At 45.9% G+C, this 18,257-nt stretch overlaps 1 long non-coding RNA gene across 1 annotated transcript; it reads left to right on the forward strand.

Annotated features, from left to right (window-relative positions):
- Positions 1-923: 923 nt before the first annotated feature.
- On the forward strand, positions 924-14,462 carry LOC138661677 (uncharacterized). The gene is made up of 2 exons (XR_011317958.1): positions 924-1,009; positions 12,747-14,462. It is a non-coding gene; the product is annotated as an uncharacterized lncRNA (long non-coding RNA).
- The last annotated feature ends 3,795 nt before the right edge of the window (positions 14,463-18,257 follow it).

The raw sequence follows: 18,257 nt of genomic DNA on the forward strand, positions 1-18,257 counted from the left end.
ACTCTCCAAAATCCTCTTCCAAAAATGAAAGTATCCTGAGAAACTCAGCAAAAAGACTCAGCGTGAACATGCCCTAAAAGATTGTTTGCGATGAGTCTTCTTGATGACTTTTTGGAGCAGAAACTCTCCAAAATCCTCTTCCAAAAATGAAAGTATCCTGAGAAACTCAGCAAAAAGACTCAGCGTGCACATGCCCTAAAAGATTGTTTGCGATTAGTCTTCTTGATGGCTTTTTGGAGCAGAAACTCTCCAAAATCCTGTTCCAAAAATGAAAGTATCCTGAGAAACTCAGCAAAAAGATTCAGTGTGAACACACCCTTAGGCTATCTCCACACGTTTTGAAAAAAAAAAAAATGCCCGGTGGAATAAAAAAAAAATGCATTTCACTTCTTGGAAGTGGATCCTTATTGATTCTGCACCGAAGTAAGCACTGTCTAAGGAAAATCCTGCAAAGAATGTTTCAGGGGGAAAAAAAAACTCTTCCAAAGTTCTTCAGCAGAAGAAAAACTCCCTCAAAAAAGGAGCATTTCCTGAAGTGGTTTTCTCATGAAAACCCCCATAGCGGTCCTCATCGGTGGGTCTGGCAACCACAAAAAATAGTCCCAGGAACATTTCAGTCGGGAGAATACTTGTGATGAAAAATATTGTCTATTTTTTTTTTTTCATATTGCAATTTTTCAGCTGTTAATCTGAACTCGGCCTAAGAACAAGGCCTCTTTCGGGTGACAGGGGCTTCAGTGCGTGGTCCACGTGTCTCCAGAAGGTGCGCAGCGGCCTCCCCTCCATCCATGTGTGTGAGATACACAGAGTCCTGTTCCAGGAGCGGGCGGATTCCAGGAACACGTTGCCGCTCGCTCACGCCCTCTGTATATTTTTATCACTACACGCACAGTTTAGTCATAATAATAATAATTACTCCACCACAACATGCCGAGCGCAGAGCCCAGCCGGCTCATTACTGCGCAGGATTGTCAGCAGCTCAGAGGCGTCCTCTGCTCCATGGCTGGTGGTAAGTGCATCTTATGGCTGCTCGTCCGCAGACCTCGCAGGCGCGGGGATGGTGACCTAGAGGTGTGGGGGCCACATACAGATGTTGCAGCGTTGTGTTTGTCAGTGGGGATTGTTCCTTGACTATGGGCCTGTGAGGTACAAATGGTGCAAACGCATCTAACGTACCGGTCCCAGATCCAGCAGGACTGTCCCGAATAGACGAGATACAATAGAATATAATGGTGGAGCAGGAAACCGTCAGATCCACCCTCCACCATTCAGTCTAGGCAGAGACAGAAGACGCTGGAAGGACCTTCATATAATGTGACTGGCAGCAGAGACCAGCTCCACAGAAAGCGGGACACACAGGTAAGTGGTGTATGTACTGTGTGAGGTGGTGTGTGGGGACATCAGTATGTGGGGGGTCTGTGTGTCGGAATGTCTGGGGGGGCATCATACTGTGTGTGGTGTGATCTGGGGGGGATATCATACTGTGTTTGTGGGGTCATCTGGCGGGACATCATACTGTGTGTGGGCATGTCTTGGGGGCATCATACTGTATGTGGGGTGGTCTGCGGGAACATCATACTGTGCGTGGGCATGTCTGGGGGGCATCATACTGTATGTGGCGTGGTCTGCGGGGACATCATACTGTGCGTGGGCATGTCGGGGGCATCATAGTGTATGTGGGGTGGTCTGTGGAGGCATCATTCTGTGTGTGTGTGTGAGGGGGGATCTGTGGGGGTATCATACTATGTGTGGGAGGGTATGTGGGGGCATCATACTGTGTGGGGGCATGTCTGGGGGGATATTATACTGTGTGTGTGGGGTCATCTGGTGAGACATCATACTGTGTGTGGGCATGTCTGGGGGCATCATACTGTATGTGGGGTGGTCTGCAGGAACATCATACTGTGCATGGGCATGTCGGAGGCATCATAGAGTATGTGGGGTGGTCTGTGGAGGCATTATACTGTGTGTGTGTTAAGGGGGATCTGTGGGGGCATCATATTGTGTGTGGGAGGGTATGTGGGGGCATCATACTGTCTGTGGGGGTATCAAACTGTGCGTGGGGTATGTGGAAGCATCATACTGTGTGTTCGGTTGTCTGTGAGGGCATAGAATCTTAGAATGTTAGAGTTGGAAGGGACCTCTAGGGTCATCGTGTCCAACCCCCTGCTCAATGTAGGATTCACTAAACCATTGCAGATGTCTGTTTGAAGACTTCCATTCAAGGAGAACTCACCACCTCTCGTGGTGGCAGCCTGTTAAAATCATTGATCACCCTGTCAAATTTTTTTTTCTAATATCTAATCTGTCTTCTCCCTTTTAGTTTCATTCCATTGTTTCTCGTGTTTCAATGTGCAAATAAGAATGATGATCCCACTACACTGTGACAGCCCTTCAGATATTTGTAGACAGCTATTAAGTCTCCTCCTCCTGGTCTTCTTTTTTGCAAGCTAAATACCGTAATCCTTTAACCATTCTTCGTAGTGCAGAGTTTGCAGTCCGCTCACCCTTCTGGTAGCTCTTCTCTGAACTTGCTCCAATTTGTTGATGTCTTTTTTAACCCCTTAGTGACAGAGCCAATTTGGTACTTAATGACCGGGCCAATTTTTGCAATTCTGACCACTGTCACTTTATGAGGTTATAACTCTGGAACGCTTCAACGGATCCCGCTGATTCTGAGGTTGTTTTTTCGTCACATATTGTACTTCATGTTAGTGGTAACATTAGTTCGATATTACTTGCGATTATTTATGAAAAAAACGGAAATATGGCGAAAATTTTTAAAATTTTGCAATTTTCAAACTTTGTATTTTTATGCCCTTAAATCAGAGAGATATGTCATGAAAAATAGTTAATAAATAACATTTCCCACATGTCTACTTTACATCAGCACAATTTTGGAAACAAATTTTTTTTTTTGTTAGGGAGTTATAAGGGTTAAAAGTTGACCAGCAATTTCTCATTTTTACAACACCATTTTTTTTTAGGGACCACATCACATTTGAAGTCATTTTGAGGGGTCTATATGATACAAAATAATGAAGTGTGACACCATTCTAAAAACTACACCCCTCAAGGTTCTCAAAACCACATTCAAGAAGTTTATTAACCCTTTACGTGCTTCACAGGAACTGAAACAATGTGGAAGGAAAAAATGAACATTTAACTTTTTTTTGCAAACATCTTAATTCAGAACTATTTTTTTTATTTTCACAAGTGTAAAAACAGAAATGTAACCATAAATTTTGTTATGCAATTTCTCCTGAATACGCCAATACCCCATATGTGAGGGTAAACCACTGTTAGGGCGCACCGCAGAACTTAGAAGTGAAGGAGCGCCGTTTGACTTTTTCAATGCAGAATTGGCTGGAATTGAGATTGGACGCCATGTCACGTTTAGAGAGCCCCTGATGTGCCTAAACATTGGAAACTCCCCACAAGTGACACCATTTTGGAAACTAGACCCCTTAAGGAACTTATCTAGATGTGTGGTGAGCACTTTGAACCCCCAAGTGCTTCACAGAAGTTTATAACGTAGAGCCGTGAAAATAAAAAAATCGCTTTTGTTTACACAAAAATGATATTTTCGCCCACAAATTCTTATTTTCACAAGGGTAACAGGAGAAATTAGACCACAAAAGTTGTTGTGCAATTTCTCCTGAATACGTCGATACCCAATATGTGAGGGTAAACCACTGTTTGGGCGCACCGCAGAGCTTGGAAGAGAAAGAGTGCCGTTTTACTTTTTCAATGTAGAATTGGCTGGAATTGAGATTGGACACAATGTCGCGTTTGGAGAGCCCCTGATGTGCCTAAACAGTAGAAACCCCCCACAAGTGACCCCATTTTGGAAACTAGACCCCTTAAGGAACTTATCTAGATGTGTGGTGAGCACTTTGAACCCCCATGTGCTTCACAGAAGTTTATAATGTAGAGCCGTGAAAAAAAAAAATCGCATTTTTTCTACAAAAATGATCTTTTTGCCCACAAATTTTTATTTTCACAAGGGTAACAGGAGAAATTAGACCACTAAAGTTGTTGTGCAATTTCTCCTGAGTACGTCGATACCCAATATGTGGGGGTAAACCACTGTTAGGGTGCACCGCAGAGCTTGGAAGAGAAAGAGTGCCGTTTTACTTTTTCAATGTAGAATTGGCTGGAATTGAGATCGGACGCCATGTCGCGTTTGCAGAGCCCCTGATGTGCCTAAACAGTAGAAATCCCCCACAAGTGACCCCATTTTGGAAACTAGACCCCCCATGGAACTTATCTAGATGTGTGGTGAGAACTTTGAATGCCCAAGTGCTTTACAGAAGTTTATAATGCAGAGTCGTGAAAATAAAAAATATTTTTTTTTTCCACAAAAAAGATTTTTTAGCCCCCAAGTTTTTATTTTCACAAGGGTAACAAGAGAAATTGGACCCCAAAAGTTGTTGTCCAATTTGTCTTGAGTATGCTGGTACCCCATATGTGGGGGTAAACCACTGTTTGGGCGCACGGCAGAGCTCGGAAGGAAGGAGCACCGTTTTGGAATGCAGACTTAGATAGAATGGTCTGTGGGCGTTATGTTGCGTTTGCAGAGCCCCTGATGTACCTAAACAGTAGTAACCCCCCCACAAGTGACCCCGTTTTGGAAACTAGACCCCCCAAGGAACTTATATAGATGTGTGGTGAGAACTTTGAATGCCCAAGTGCTTCACAGAAGTTTAGAATGCAGAGTCGTGAAAATTTTTTTTTTTTTTCACAAAAAAGATATTGTAGCCCCCAAGTTTTTATTTTCACAAGGGTAACAGGAGAAATTGGACCACTAAAGTTGTTGTCCAATTTATCCTGAGTATGCTGATGCCCCATATGTGGGGGTAAACCACTGTTTGGGCGCACGGCAGAGCTCAGAAGGGAAGGAGCGCCGTTTTGGAATGCAGACTTAGATAGAATGGTCTGTGGGCGTTATGTTGCGTTTGCAGAGCCCCTGATGTACCTAAACAGTAGTAACCCCCCACAAGTGACCCCGTTTTGGAAACTAGACCCCCCAAGGAACTTATATAGATGTGTGGTGAGAACTTTGAATGCCCAAGTGCTTCACAGAAGTTTATAATGCAGAGTCATAAAAAAAATATATATATATATTTTTCCACAAAAAGGATTTTGTAGCCCCCAAGTTTTTATTTTCACAAGGGTAACAAGAGAAATTGGACCCCAGAAGTTGTTGTCCAATTTATCCCGAGTATGCTGATGCCCCATATGTGGGGGTAACCCACTGTTTGGGCGCACGGCAGAGCTCAGAAGGGAGGGAGCACCATTTGACTTTTTGAGCGCAAAATTGGCTGTCGTGTTTGGAGACCCCCTGATGTACCTAAACAGTGGAAACCCCCCAATTCTAGCTCCAACCCTAACCCCAACACACCCCTAACCCTAATCCCAACCTGATCCATAATCCTAATCACTAACCCTAACCATAATTACAACCCTTACCCCAAAACAACCCTAATGTCAACCCTAACCATAACCCTAATCAAAACCCTAAATCCAACACACCCCAATCCTAATCTCAACCCTAACCTCAAACCTAACCCTAATCCCAATACACCCCTAATCACAACCCTAACCTTAACCCTAATCCCAAACCTAACCCTAATCCCAAGCGTAACCCTAATGCCAACCCTAACCCTAATACCAACCCTAATCCAAACCCTAACCCTAATCCCAACTCTAACCCTAACTTTAGCCCCAACCCTAGCCCTAACTTTAGCCCCAACCCTAACCCTAGCCCTAATCACAACCCTAACCATAACCCTAATCAAAACCCTAAATCCAACACACCCCAATCCTAATCTCAACCCTAACCTCAAACCTAACCCTAATCCCAATACACCCCTAATCACAACCCTAACCTTAACCCTAATCCCAAACCTAACCCTAATCCCAAGCGTAACCCTAATGCCAACCCTAACCCTAATACCAACCCTAATCCAAACCCTAACCCTAATCCCAACTCTAACCCTAACTTTAGCCCCAACCCTAGCCCTAACTTTAGCCCCAACCCTAACCCTAAGGCTACTTTCACACTTGCGTTGTTTGGCATCTGTCGCAATCCGTCGTTTTGGACAAGAAACGGATCCTGCAAATGTGCCCGCAGGATGCGTTTTTTGCCCATAGACTTGTATTGCCGACGGATCGTGACGGATGGCCACACGTCGCGTCCGTCGTGCACTGGATCAGTGTTTTGGCGGACCGTCAGCACAAAAAAAGTTCAATGTAACTTTTTTTGTACGTCGCATCCGCCATTTCTGACCGCGCATGCGTGGCCGTAACTCCGCCCCCTCCTCCCCAGGACATAGATTGGGCAGCGGATGCGTTGAAAAACTTCATCCGCTGCCCACGTTGTGCACAATTTTCACAACGTGCGTCGGTATGTCGGGCCGATGCATTGCGACGGCCCCGTACCGACGTAAGTGTGAAAGAAGCTTAACCCTAAATTTAGTGCCAACCCTAACTCTAAATTTAGCCCCAACCCTAACCCTAAATTTAGCCCCAACCCTAACCCTAAATTTAGCCCTAACCCTAATCCTAGCCCTAACCCTACCCCTACCCCTAGCCCTAACCCTAGCCCTAACCCTACCCCTAGCCCGAACCCTAGCCCTAACCCTACCCCTAACCCTACCCCTAACCCTAGCCCTAACCCTAACCCTAACCCTAATTTTAGCCCCAACTGCTCTTCTCCTGCCGGCCGGCAGATGGAGACAGATGGCGGGCGCACTGCGCATGCGCCCGCCATTTTCTTTTGCCGGCGGCCAGGAGGAGCAGCAGGAGGACCCAGGGACACAGGTGAGTATGGCAGGGTCCCCGAATCCCCCTATTTCTCTGTCCTCTGATGTGCGATCACATCAGAGGACAGAGAATTACACTTTGACTTTTTTTTTTTTTGCGGTCGCCGGTAAACAGTTAATTACCGGCGATCGCAAAACAGGGGTCGGTAAAACCGTGCCCGATCATGCTCTTTGGGGTCTCGGCTACCCCCGGCAGCCGAGACCCCAAAGATTCTCGCGGGGCCGGCCGGCGGGCGCACTGCGCATGCGCCCGCCATTTTGAAGATGGCGGCGCCAACCGGGAGACACGAGGAGCATCGGGGGAGATAGGTGAGTATTGGGGGGCTACCTGGGACCCCTTTTTTCTGTCCTCCGATGTGCGATCACATCGGAGGACAGAGAAATTAAAAAGAGATCGTGTTTTGTTTTTTTTGCGATCGCCGGTAAACGGTTAATTACCGGCGATCGCAAATGCGGGGTGGGTTAAAAAACCCCCGAATCATGTTCTCTGGGGTCTCGGCTACCCTCGGCAGCCGAGACCCCAGAGAAAATCCGACTCTGGGGGGCGCTATTTACTTTTTCCACAGCGCCGTTAATTAACGGCGCTGTGGTTTAAGTACCCTTAGCGGCCGCCGTTAAAAGGCGTATTGGCGGTCGCTAAGGGGTTAAAACGTGGTTCCCAGAACTGGACACAGTATTCCAGATGCGTGCTGACGACGGAGGAGTAGAGCGGGATTATTACTGCGCGTCACCTAGACTCTATGCTTCTCTTAATACATCCTAGAACTGTGTTTGCCTTTTTTGCTGCCTCATCACTCTGTTGACTCATGTGCAGTCTGTGATCTATTAGTATACCCAATTCTTTTTCACATGTGCTGTTTCTTAGTTCTATATCTCACATTCTATAGTTGTAATTTTCATTTTTCTTGCCCAGATGTAGAATCTTGCATTTCTCCGTTAAATGCAAGATTCTACATCTGGGGGTGTGTGGGGGTCTGTGAGGGCATCATACTGTGTGCGTGGGGGTATCATACCGTGTGTGGGGGTCATGTGTGAGCATCATAGTGTGTGTGGTGTGATTTGTGAGGGCATCATAGTGTGTGTGTGTGTGTGTGTGTGTGTGTGTGTGTGTGTGTGTGTGTGTGTGTGTGGGGGGGGGGGGGTCTGTATCATACTGTGTGTGGGGTATCATACTGTGTGTGTGGGTTATGTGTGGGCATCATAGTGTGAGTGGGGATCATACTTTATGGGCCTAATAGAGATGAGCGAATCAAGACGTATTCAATTCATTTTAACATTTCTGAAAAATTCAGATTTGCCAGAATCCAAATTTTGCAGGATTCGATTTGCAGCAATTCCCAGAGAAGAATTGTAAAATTAAAAAATAATTGTACATACCTGTCCTAGTCCCGTCCCACACCTGTCCTGCCACCACAGCTCCTCGTCCCGGCACTCGTCTCTTCGGATTGGTTTTTGGTCCTAGGCCTCAGGACATTGATGTGACCAAGCGAGGCCAATTCAGCATCGGAAAATCTGGACCGAGGACCAAACCAAAGAGTGTAGCGGACACAGCTCCGAAGTGAACGGAGGACAGGGAAGGGAACTGTGGCGGCAAGGCGAGTGAGAAAAAAGGTTTAATATTGTTTTAACCCCTTCCAGGTCCACTGATTTTTATGCAGGGGTCTAGCGATACCTCAGGCAATACTAAACATGTTTTCAGACAGATATGATTCAGACCAAATTTTTCCAATTCAAATCTACTGGATGATGACAAATATTGCAAGAATGGTTCATCTGTGGTGCCTAATCTTCTGGGAGACAGGCCGAATCCCCAAAAGAGTAGCCGTGGTCCTTTAAAGGTGCCATCATGGTAAAAGGAATCGGCATTCGTCCTACTTTGCATGCACGCCCGTTTCGCCACAATGTGAACCCCCAAGTGGCATCATGACTAAGGGTCATAAGGCGAGACCTAGTTATCCAGTTCTTCTTGACAAGGGGTAAGTGTCGGAACTGGAGTTTTGGGGGATGCAGAATTATTACTTATTATTTTATACCAGTCTGAGCTCTTTTCTAAATACCGGTATATGTTTTTTAATAGTTGGTAAATTTCTTTATTTTCATCCTAATTTGCAAATGTCAATTCTGCACTGAAAATTTGCAACTTTTTTTTTCCCAGTCACTTTTTAAAAGTTGGTAGGGTTGACACAAGGGCAGGGAGACTATTGGTCGAGTAAAATTTGGGCAGAATTGACTCAGATGTGCCTAAGTGTGTGCTATTAATACACACTTCTAAATCTGCGTATTTAACCACTTGTAAAAAAAACAAAAAAAAAACAACTTTCAATGCAGAACATTTTTCAAGCATTTTTCATTTTTTTCTTAGAAGGGCTTTGGTGGCATCTCTAGATTTTGTTACCTTTGTAAACCGCACTTTCCTATAGAGAAACTGGGAGAATAAAATGCTACACCCGGAGCATGCAGCATGAAAAATAAGTCTGACTCCAAAAAATAGTAAAATTTCTACAAAACGTAACGCTTTTCTTTAATATATAGTGCGTTCTATACATCACACTATGGATCGGTCACCAGATTTCACAATACATTATTAGGCTAAGTTCACACTGGGCATTTTTTAATGCAAATTTTCAGCTGTGTTTTACAGCACCAGCAAAGCCTATGAGATTCCAGAAATCTCATGCACACACATTGTTTTTTTGTGTCATCAATATTTTGTGCTTTGCATGGTTTCATGGACAAAGACAATGTCACTTCTTTTAGCGTTTTTCACCCTTTGATTTGAATGGGTGGTGAAAAAAACGCACCAAAACGCCAGTATTGTGTTTTGCCGCATTTCTTGTGCCAAAACGTTTTTTTTTTCAACACTAAACTTTATCAGCATGCACAAGAGACAAATCTTGCATGCCAAAACTGTATAAAAAAACGCAGCAAAAATTGTAAGGAAAATATGCTTTTTTTCTGCAGCTTCTTTCCTGCCAAGAGATCAGGTTTTGTTGCAAAAACAAAAAATGCTGAAAAAATGCCTAGCACCCTTACTCTTAAATGGATCTTTTAGCTCTGATGAGGCTGGAGCATTCACTATAAATATCCGCATCAGAATGACTGTGTAAACCTTTTTGTAGGTTTAGACTGAATTTCTGACCACCTAACCAGACAGCTCCTCAGTTTTCCTCCTCCCTGCTTTTGCTGAATCTGCACCTATCTAGACAGATTGACAGCTCATCAGTGTCCCGCACTCCTGCTGCTGGGTCTCCACATCTAACTTGATTGACAGCTGCTTTTTCTCCTCCCTCCTGTTGAATCCCCCACCCATCTAGACTGATTGACAGCTTCTTTGTGTCTCTCCCTCCTGCTGAACCTCCACCCAATTAGCCTGATTGACAGATCCTCAGTGTCCCTCCTCCCTACTGCTGCTGAATCTTTAACCAATTAAACTGATTAACAGCTCCTCAGTGTTCCTCCTCCCTGATTCTCCTGAATCTCCTCCCACCTAGTCTGGCTGCCAGCTCCTCAGTGTCCCTCCTCCCTACTGGTGCTGAATCTTTAACCAATTAAACTGATTAACAACTCCTTAGTGTCCCTCCTCCCTGATGCTGCTGAATCTCCTCCCACCTAGTCTGGCTGCCAGCTCCTCAGTGTCCCTCCTCCCTACTGCTGCTGAATCTTTAACCAATTAAACTGATTAACAACTCCTTAGTGTCCCTCCTCCCTGATGCTGCTGAATCTCCTCAAACCTAGTCTGGCTGCCAGCTACTCAGTGTCCCTCCTCCCTACTCCTGCTGAATCTTTAACCAATCAAACTGATTAACAACTCCTTAGTGTCCCTCCTCCCTGATGCTGCTGAATCTCCTCAAACCTAGTCTGGCTGCCAGCTCTTCAGTATTTCTCCTCCCTGATGCTCCTGAATCTCCTCCCACCTAGTCTGGCTGCCAGTTCCTCAGTGTCCCTCCTCCCTACTGCTGCTGACTCTCTAACCAATTAAACTGATTAACAACTCTATAGTGTCCCTCCTCCCTGATGCTGCTGAATCTCCTCCCACCTAGTCTGGCTGCCAGCTCCTCAGTGTCCCTCCTCCCTGATGCTGCTGAATCTCAAACCTAGTCTGGCTGCTAGCTCCTCAGTGTCCCTCCTCCCTGATGCTCCTGAATCTCCTCAAACCTAGTCTGGCTGCCAGCTCCTCAGTGTCCCTCCTCCCTACTGCTGCTGAATCTTTAACCAATTAAACTGATTAACAACTCCTTAGTGTCCCTCCTCCCTGATGCTGCTGAATCTCCTCCCACCTAGTCTGGCTGCCAGCTCTTCAGTATTCCTCCTCCCTGATGCTCCTGAATCTCCCCCCACCTAGTCTGGCTGCCAGCTCCTCAGTGTCCCTCCTCCCTACTACTGCTGAATCTTTAACCAATTAAACTGATTAACAACTCCTTAGTGTCCCTCCTCCCTGATGCTGCTGAATCTCTTCCCACCTAGTCTGGCTGCCAGCTCCTCAGTGTCCCTCCTCCCTGATGCTGCTGAATCTCAAACCTATTCTGGCTGCCAGCTCTTCAGTGTCCCTCCTCCCTGATGCTGCTGAATCTCCTCAAACCTAGTCTGGCTGCCAGCTCCTCAGTGTCCCTCCTCCCTGATGCTCCTGAATCTCCTCAAACCTAGTCTGGCTGCCAGCTCCTCAGTGTTCCTCCTCCTTGATGCTCCTGAATCACCTTCCACCAAGTCTGGCTGCCAGCTCCTCAGTGTCCCTCCTCCCTACTGCTGCTGAATCTTTAACCAATTAAACTGATTAACAACTCCTTAGTGTCCCTCCTCCCTGATGCTGCTGAATCTCCTCAAACCTAGTCTGGCTGCCAGCTCCTCAGTGTTCCTCCTCCCTGATGCTGTTGAATCTCCTCAAACCTAGTCTGGCTGCCAGCTCCTCAGTGTTCCTCCTCCCTGATGCTCCTGAATCTCCTCCCACCTAGTCTGGTTGCCAGCTCCTCAGTGTCCCTCCTCTCTACTGCTGCTGAATCTTTAACCAATTAAACTGATTAACTCCTCCGTGTCCCTCTTTCCTGCTGCTGAATTTGCACCCATCTAGTGTGATTGACATCTCCTCACTGTCCCTCCTCCCTGCTGGTGCTGGATCTCCACCCATCTAGAGTGACTGACAGCTTCTTTGTGTTTGTTCCTCCTGCTGAATCTCCACCCACTTAGCTTGATTGACATCTCCTCAGTGTCCCTCCCTCCTGTTGCTGAATCTCCACTCACTTAGCTTGATTGACATCTCCTCAGTGTCCCTCCCTCCTGTTGCTGAATCTCCACTCACTTAGCTTGATTGACAGCTCCTCAGTGTCCCTCCCTCCTGTTGCTGAATCTCCTCTCACTTAGCTTGATTGACAGGTCCTCAGTGTCCCTCCCTCCTGTTGCTGAATCTCCACTCACTTAGCCTGATTGACAGCTCCTCAGTGTACCTCCCTCCTGTTGCTGAATCTCCACTCACTTAGCCTGATTGACAGCTCCTCAATGTGCCTCCTCCCGGAGATCTCACACTGCTCACCACAGGCTGCAACTGGCAGACTGTGTGGGCACTTGGACTAATGAGCTCTCTGTATCTCTAGCAGGACTCGAAAAGTGTTCATCTCAGTATTACACAGCCATACTTACAAGGATTTTCAAAGTAAGTACTCCAGTCTCATCAGGTCTGCAAGATCTATTAATAAGACATGCATTGTGCATTGTGAAATCTAGCAACAGATCTGCATTGAAGAGTTTTTCTACATTTGCCCAACTTGTCTGGTGCTGCAGCTCAGCCCATAAAAGGGATATACCTATATTATACCATGATGGCGTATCACTAGGGTATGCGACCGCTGTCTGATCAGTAGGGTACAGACCCCCGGGGCACTTATGGGTACTGGTAATGTATCTAATGTACAATCTGCTTGCTTGCAGGTCACTTAGGATGAAGATTTGGTTGGGAAATAACGTTGACTGGTAACAAAAGCGTTGTGCCAAAATGTCTCCACCAGCCGCAATCGAAGATGGAGAGAGGAACGGAGAGGACGATGGCTTCTACACTTGCATCGAGATCCATTTCAGGTGCCCCACCATCCCCGATCTCCTGGCCGCCACAAGTCTTCCCTACTACTGGGGTGCCCTGAACAAGAACCAGGCAGATACTTTATTACTGGGCCGCCCTGACGGGACATTTCTCCTCCGTAACTCCTCCCAGGAAGGTTGCGCATTTGCCGTCAGTTTCCGCCGCCGAGGACGTACACGTCACGCCCGTGTCCAGTACAGGGGTCAACATTTCAGCTTCCATTGGGGCAGTTTTCATTCTCCCTCTATCCGCCACCTACTGGAGCATTATAATGACCCCAGATCCTGCACATTTTTCGAGCCGCTCTTGTCCATGCCTTTAAATCGCACCAACCCCATAAGTCTCCAAGACCTCTGCCGGGCGTCCATCAACGCGCTCATCCCGCATGAGAGAATCGGGCGACTTCCCATACCGAGGGCTATGAAGGATTACCTGTTCGACTACCACTACACGGAGACATATCCAGCTACTGAAGAAGAACGTTGGTGAGGTCGATGATGGAGAGTCAATGACTGGGGATTATACGAGGGTCAACAACCTTAGTGGCGGCTGCATCCTATGGTCAGAACGGCACGGTTAGAGGTCCATCTATACCGGCTGCTCTCCTAAGGCTGGACTTACAAGTCCAAATTCCATTGTCTGAGCATGGACTGCCGTTTATTGACCGTATGGTGGTCTCCTGAGCCAAACTCATTGGCCTCATGTAAGGACAGAGTCAGACGGCTGTAGAAATCGGAGCAATATCAGAACGCAATGCTCGGACTGGCTGGCGGCTCTCCTGTCCAGAGCGAGACAGCTTCATAGAAATACATGAAGCGGTCACTTTCAGGTAGGGAGAGCTGCCAGCCAGTTCAATCTCTCTCCGATTTATACGGTGGTCTGACTTTACCAAAAGCTGCCGATTTTGGATCAAGAGAACCTCGGCCGTTCACGGATGGATCCGACCTAAAGTAGGGATCTGCAGTCCGTGGCTTTCCAGCCGTTACACTACAACTCCCAGCATACTTTGATAACCATAGGGTATCAGATCTTGAAGACCATTGCCGTTTCCTCACCAGAACTTGCTTTTAAGATCTGTCCCTCACATCACGGCCTTAATATCGGTGAATCTTGTACTATGTGACTCTTTACGGGCGCTCGGCCTCTTTTTTTGTTGTTGGAGGGATGTTCCTGTTTTATGTTACTGAATCTTTTCAGTTTTTTGTTTCATGGTTTTTATACTCTGCTAGCTGTCAGTGAATGGAAACATTCATGTTTGAAAGAAAAAAAAGAAACCCACCCATGAACTGGTTACGGGTGTCGGTTGTGGTACAGAGTATTAATTCTCTCCTGTCTCTCTGTTGGCTTTGACCAGTTTCTGCTCACTGACAGCAAGCACAAACTGTAGAAATGGTTAAAAAAAAAAAAAAAAAGTTTTAGTATCTGCACAAAACAGAATAATAAAAAAAAAGGAATATATGTGAACTATGTAATGAAGGATTGACAGATTGTCAGACTCCGGCGCTGAGTTCTAGTAAACACGGGTGATAATGACAGGATACTAATAAAAACTTTGTGTTACTGAGAAATGTGGTTCCGCCGGTTCCGTCACTTATGAAAGCAACGTGAGCGATGACAATCCTGGCTATTCGGCAGATGTGCGCGGATAGTTCCTGGTCTTATATAACAGGGGAGGCTCCGGCGGCTCCCCAATCACCTGTGTTCTCCCCGTACACAGGGTGCGCTCTGGCACACGTGTGTCTGAGCATGGCCGGCACATGATGTCACTGCGTTGGCTTCCCGCCCATGTGTTGCACCCGTTATGTAACATCCGTTCACATTATTACAACCTGTTCTCATCGGGTACATGGACACCTGCGTAAACAGAAGAAAAACTCACAGGCTGCTCCGGGCACAAATTACCTACGGGAAGGAAATTGTAGCTGTGATAATAAACAGTTTCCACATACTAAAGAACTGGAAGGCGGCAACAAAAATCTCATGTTGGAGGATCCGGAATATCCAGGAAGGGTTGTACAGTAGCAGTGTGTGCAAAAACATGGAGCTATTCACAAAAGCTTTATTATAGTTATTTTCGGCACTGGAAACGTCGCACACGGGGATTGGGCCGGCCGCACCATAGCCTCAATTTCGTAGGACTGGAACCAAGATTTTGCTCATTTACTTGAGGGTTTAGGGTCGTTGTCTTGTTCAAGCCCCCATTTCAAGGTCACATCCTCTTCAGCATAACACAACATGGACTCTTCAAGTATTTTAATATCTGCAAACTGGTCCATGATGCCTGGTATGCGGCAAATAGGTCTGGCACCATAGTTAGAGAAACCTGTCCATATCATGATGCTTCCACCATGCTTTACTGTGTGCAGAGTGTACTGTGGCTGAATGCAGAGTTTGGGGGTCGTCTGATGAATTGTCTGCAGCCTTGGACCCAAAATTAACAATTATACTTTCATCAGTCCACAATTTTTTTTTCTATTTCTCTTTAGGCCGGTTGATGTGTTCTTTGGCAAATTGTATTCGCTTCAGTACGTCTTTTTAAACAGTGGGACTTTACAGGGACTTCTTGCCAAGAGATTTGCGTCACACAGTCGTCTTCTAATGGTCACAGTCATCACAGGTAACGTGACTCTGTCTGTGATCAGCCCGGAGCTGATCATTAGCTGAGCCTTTGCCATTCTGGCTATTCTTCCATCCATGGGAATGGTGGTCTACTGTTTTCTTCAACGTCTCTCTGATTTGGCTTTCTATTGTAAAGCATTGGAGAGCATTTAAGCTGAACAGCCGATCATTGTCTGCACTTCTTTAAAAAGTTGATTGGAGAGGGTAAAACTTATAATCAACGTACACTTCTTCTGAACAATGTCTCGAACAACACATTTCTCAGGCTTTCAAGAAGAAATGCATGTACATGTCCTGGCTTCACCCTTCGATAAGGTCCACCTGAATCACACCAGTTTCTTCACAGAATGATTGACCTCACTAATTGATCTCCACACTGCTATTATTTTGAACACAACTGTAGCTCTCAATGACAATGGTGTAATACCGCAATTGGCCTGCGGGAGTGCTGTAGCACAGATGAACATTCGTTGATTGCAACGTGTAATTAATCAACTTAATTGTTTTGTTTTTTTTTTCAGAAAAAAGGGGGGTTGGAAAATTTTCCGATTTAGCTATGGGCACGGAAAAGTTTGTACAATAATAAATCAAGAAATCGGCTTGGTCATAGTTCAGCTTGGCCTGTGTAATGTGGAGCCAGTTTACTAGAATGGAAACCAGTGGAGGAGAAAAGGAAAGAGTTAGCGCTCACCATTAATGTAGTGACAATCTTGCCGAGAAGCGCAAGGAAAAGCATGGGATCCGGCTGAGGTAAACGAGAGCAAAAATCCAGCATGGAAGAAGTAAAATGTCCAATTTTATTGAAAAAATAAATCACATCCATAAGGCATCTTAAGTGCGGTTCTGGTCACAGTGGATATAACCGACTCGTTTCAGCTCCGATTAGACTGCCAAACAACCAATATACTCACACACTAGGTATTGTGCCCCCCATTCGACATCCATAGTCATTAACCCCTCTCTGACCTTAGACATACTATCCCGTTGAGGTGACCTGGGAATATCTGACCCTCGACGGGATAGTACGTCATAGCGATCGGCCGCGCTCACGGGGGGAGCGCGGCCGATCGCGGCCAGGGGTCAGCTGACTATCGCAGCTAACATCCGGCACAATGTGGCACAATGACATTAACCCCCGGCACACCCTGATCAAACATGATCGCAGTGTGCCGGCGGTATAGGGAAGCATCGCGCAGGGAGGGGGCTCCCTGAGGGCTTCCCTGAGACCCCCGCAGCAACGCGATGTGTTCGCGTTGCTGAGAGGATCTCTTACCTCCTCCTTCTCCTTGCAGGCCCGGATCCAAGATGGCCACGGCATCCGGGTCCTGCAGGGAGGGAGGTGGCTTCACAGTGCCTGCTCAGAGCAATGTTATAGTGTAAAAAAAATTTTTTTTCACATGTGTAAAAAAAAAATTAAAAAAAATCCCCCCCCCCCAAAAAAAAAATATTGTCCCTATAAATACATTTCTTTATCTAAATAAAAAAACAAAAACAAAAGTACACATATTTAGTATCGCCACGTCCGTAACGACCCCACCTATAAAACTGTCCAGCTAGTTAACCCCTTCGGTGAACGCGGTAAAAAAGAAAAAAAAAAACGGGGCAAAAAACAACGCTTTATTCTCATACCGCCAAACAAAAAGTGGAATAACACGTGATCAAAAAGACCGAAATAACCATGGTACCGCTGAAAGCGTCATCTTCAGCCCATCTGCAGATATAATGACCCCGCTCTTCTGGGAAGGTTTTTCACAAGATTTAGGACTTTGCTTGTGGGAAATGTTGCTCCTTCATCCAGAAGAGTATTTGTGAGGTCAGACCCTAATGTTGGGGGGAGGCTGGGTTCATAATCTCGTCTTGGATGGGGCAGAGGTTGGAGCTCTGTGCGGCTGCTCATGTTCTTTCCCATCCATGTCTATATGGATCTTGTGCACTGGGCGCAGTCATGGGGAACAGAAAAGGGTCTCCCCCAAACTGTTCCCACAAAGCTGAAGCTACAATTGGCTACTGTCTGGTGCTGAAGGATTAAGATTTCCCTTCACTGGACCTAAGAGGCCAAGGACAGCCCCGGATTACATCATAGGGTACTGAAAGAGTTAGCAGAGGAAATTGCAGAACCACTAGTCAGAATCTTTGAAAAATCCCAAAGAACAGGAGAAGTCCCAGAAGATTGTAGGAGGGCAAATGTTCCCAAAAAGGAAAGAAGATAGATCCAGGAAATTACAGGCCAGTGAGCCTTACATCTAAGATGTTTGAACAAATTATTAAACAGCATGTATGTAAGTACTTGGATCAGAATATGGTAATTAACCTGATGCAGCATGGGTTTGTAGCAAACGAGTCATGCCAGACTAATCTAGTTTCCTTCTATGATGGAATGACTGACTGGGTGGATCAGGGAAATGCAGTACATATAGTATATCTCAACTTCAGCAAAGCATTTGATAAAGTATCGCATAAGTGGGATACCACAACGCTGTCCTGGCCTTAGTGCTGTTCAAAATTTTTATAAATGATCTAGATAAGGGAACTGAAAATTAATCAAATTTGCAGACAATGCAAAGTTAAGAGGGATAGCTAACACTAGAGAAGACAGAAAGGATGCAGAAGGATCTAGATAATTATTATTTATATAGCACCATTGATTTCATGGTGCTGTACATGAGAAGGTGTTACATACAAATTACAGATATCACTTACAGTAAGCAAACTAACAATGACAGACTGATACAGAGGCACTAGTA

The sequence above is a fragment of the Ranitomeya imitator genome, chromosome 2, assembly GCF_032444005.1.
Source record: "Ranitomeya imitator isolate aRanImi1 chromosome 2, aRanImi1.pri, whole genome shotgun sequence".
Taxonomy (NCBI): domain Eukaryota; kingdom Metazoa; phylum Chordata; class Amphibia; order Anura; family Dendrobatidae; genus Ranitomeya; species Ranitomeya imitator.